The 3551-nt window shown below is 34.8% G+C and overlaps 1 non-coding gene across 1 annotated transcript; it reads left to right on the top strand.

The window, feature by feature from the left end:
* The first annotated feature begins 281 nt into the window (after positions 1 to 281).
* LOC140858350 (small nucleolar RNA R71) lies at positions 282 to 387 on the top strand. The gene has a single exon (XR_012141914.1). It is a non-coding gene; the product is annotated as a small nucleolar RNA R71 (small nucleolar RNA).
* Positions 388 to 3551: the final 3164 nt, after the last annotated feature.

The following is a 3551-nucleotide window of genomic DNA, read 5'->3' as shown; positions in this document are numbered from 1 at the left end:
TTAGAAGATGGTCTAATTTTTGGGACAGTTCATCTACCTTACTGTGGATATCCATGACATTTCTAATCTGATAAATTTCACTTCTTTTTTGTTGAAGCATGGGTTGTTCTCTAGAGGTGGTAGACATATGATGTAGAAAATTCTCACTAAGTGTTTCAAAGAGCTGCCAGGCTTCATCCTCACTCTTTAGCATGAATGTCTCACCACATGATGCATCAACCATTTATCGGTGTTTCTCCAATAGACCATCATAAAAACACTAACAAAGTTGCCATTTAGGGACAGCATGGTGTGGACATTTACGAATGAGGTCCCTTAACCTTTCCCATGTCTCATGAAAAAGTTCACCCTCTAATTGAGAAAAACTAGTGATAGCTTTTCTAATTTGATTTATTTTTTCAATTGAAAAGTATTTCTTGAGAAATTCTCTCTGAAGATGTTCCCAAGTTGAAATGGTTATAGAGTCTAAGGAGTTTAACCAATGCTTGGCTTTGTCCTTAAGTGAGAAAGGGAACAATTTCAACCTAAGGGCATCATCGAAGAAGTTTTGGATTTTTACTGTGGAACAAATTTCAAGAAATTCATCCAAGTGTTTGTATGGGTCCTCGTTACTAAGTCCATAGAATGATGGCAACATTTGAATAATGCTAGACTTAATCTCATATTGAGTAGCTTCTACTGGAGGTGCTTGAATGCATGGAGAGTAGGTATATGAGGATGGAGTGAAATATTCTCTCAATGAGCGTGGAGGATTAGCCTCACCAGGTGCAGCCATAATTCTAACTCGGATAGTCCTAAGAGTCTTTTCTAATTCTTCGTCTAATGGTTGCAAGTCGGGTTTTAGTGATCGTCGACCTAACATGGAACTAAAAGGTCTATGTAGGACTATCCTAGTCTGTTAAGGATTATTTTTTTTTTATTTTTTTCTTATTAAGAGGAGAAGAGAAGAGAGAAAAGAGTTCTAAAGAAGAGATCCTAAGAAGTCCTAAAACTAATAGAAGAATTAGTTGTAGTTAGATTTTAATTACAATCAAGTTAGCACACAGTGGACTCTCTATCCTAAAGTTACCCTAGTTCTAGACAGCTCCTAACTGTAGTTAGCCTTCAAGCCCTCCAAGTCGGAGCTTAACCAACCAACTGGCCAGATAAGTGTAAGGTTGGTGGGAGTCCCCCCGTTGCTTTCCTTAGACACCAATTAAATTGGTCAGGTCAGTGAACGAAATCAATTAAAAACCACCTTCCTTCGGGCCCAGTCGTCCCATTCTTGCCTAGACACCAGCTAGCTGACCAAGTCTAACCTGGTTCAACTCTCAGGGTCACTTGTCCTAATGAGCTCGAAATCCTTAGGGGTCAATGTCTAATTAATTTTAGATTAAGGTCTAGGTTATACAAATGCAAGGGAGTGATTTGTGGGCCAAGGAAGGGTGATCAAATCTCCACCTTATCTTAGTTAATGGGTTGCACCCTTAAAGTTAATTATGGAGATGCAATGCAAAGAAACAAGATGTCCAATCAAGTTAAAAATTTTTATATTTGAGATTACGCTATTTTAGTTAAGTGTTATGAAATGTCAGTGGTTTTTTTTTTAATTCAACCATGCCAAGGTCCCCGACAACGGTATCAAAATTTGATGCAAAGTCATTGGTAGTACCAAAAATAACTCTACTCACTACGTAGGTAGGATGAGTCGAGATCGTATCCTCAGGGACATTGGGCTAAGTTGAGATTGCAAAATAAAAGAAAGAAGCATTGTTTTGATTTAGAAAATAAATTATTTTAAAATTGATGTAATTAGAAAATAAAAAGCTCGAGAGTTTTGAATTAATTTTGCACTAGTAGAGTTGTATCTCTTTTTTTTTAATTAAATAGATGCGATTAATCTTAGAAAAAATACCTATCTTTCTTCGGCACACTCCGTACCCGTAGATCATGGCACATCTTCGAAAAATACTAGGTAAACAACTCTTCTTTCCTCGGCACGCCCCATACCCGTAGATCACGGTGTGTCTCCGGAAAGTAAAAGTTGGTCCTAATATTAATCTAACAGAAAAGCATAAATAAAAGCATATGAAAGAGAGCAAATAAAGAACTCATGATGATTTAAATAAAAAATATAATCTTTATTGTATATAAAGAAATACAAGAAAGTCTAGAACAATAAATCCACTCTGTGTCGTTACACTTCTCCACTCCCGAGACTGCTAGCCTAGTTGCTCATGGAGTAGTCCCTTTCTCTTCCTCTATGCAAGGCTCTAGAAAGATTTCTAGGATGATCCTCAAATGGGAGTACAAGAGCCTTTTTATTGGTGTTAGGAGGGAGGAGTTTTACATGGTTTTCAGATGTGGGACTAAAGAAAATACTAAAGACTAAAAAATAGATGGATGAGATGGAAAGATCACAAGTAGATAAAGAAAATACAAATTCTTTCTCTTGAAGTATTTCCAAGGATTATATTTTTTCCTTTAATTTTTAGATCCATCTACTATCATAAGCGTCCATCTGTTCGCCACTATGTCCGCCAGCACAAACTCCCCACGAACCCGCCATGCCACACGCCCGCGCCCGCACTGTCGCGCACCCGTTAGCTGTTAGGCTTTTTGATTACAAAAAGAAACTTTTGTTTCTTTAAAATGATGCCTATATTCTTTTTGGGTTCCTTGCATAGTATCTTCATTTTCTATAATACCATATGCATCCTTCTTTTATTTTAATTTTGTTTTAAGTTTAATTTTCTTCAAACTTGAGTCTTTTTGATCTGCGAATCAGACTCTTTGTATCGACGATCCCTTTCCTGTAAAACATAAAAAGAAGCATCAAATTTTTAATAAATAAAATAAATTAAATATAATTTTTTGCTTTAAATGACTTAAATTAAGTGTTTATCAACTACCAATTAGTAGAAAGTTTGAAAATGATAATAAGTTCCTGAACATTGTAGCTGAAAGTCATGTTTCGATCCTGGCTTTAGAAATTATTGAGCTTGTTTTCAATTCTAATAATATCATTTTCAGTGATTGTTACTATTATTCATTTTGATGAATATAATTTTCATAGGCTTTTTGGCCAAAGATGGATTTACATTGTCAATATAGAATAATTTTTATGATATCATTATGAATGATGTCAAAATCATGTATGGATAACTAAGAAATGGCATAGTCACAGTCTGTTAGTATACTATACACAATAAATAAACATCCTAGAGTAGATAATGTCACAAATGCCTACCTTTGGTATTGTAGGTTTGGTCATATAAAAAAAAATAGGATCAACAGGAGATAATTCTCGAAGTTAATGATTGTGAATCATTATCAACCTGTCAATCCTATCTCTTTGGTAAAATGATCAAGTCATCTTTTGCTAGAAAAGATGAACGAGCTAATAATATTCTCAGTCTAGTACATACTGATGTATTGGACCTACGAATATGAGTGCCATTAATCTGAGTTGTTTGAAATGTTTAAATAATTTCATAATGAGGTAGAGAAACAAACTAGAAAGAGTATTAAAATTATTCGATTAAATTGAGGAGAAAAATATTTTTTTAATA

The sequence above is a fragment of the Elaeis guineensis genome, chromosome 5 (assembly GCF_000442705.2).
Source record: "Elaeis guineensis isolate ETL-2024a chromosome 5, EG11, whole genome shotgun sequence".
Taxonomy (NCBI): Eukaryota; Viridiplantae; Streptophyta; class Magnoliopsida; order Arecales; family Arecaceae; genus Elaeis; species Elaeis guineensis.
Note: the sequence above shows the minus strand (reverse complement) of the source record. Positions and strands in the feature narration are given on the sequence as shown.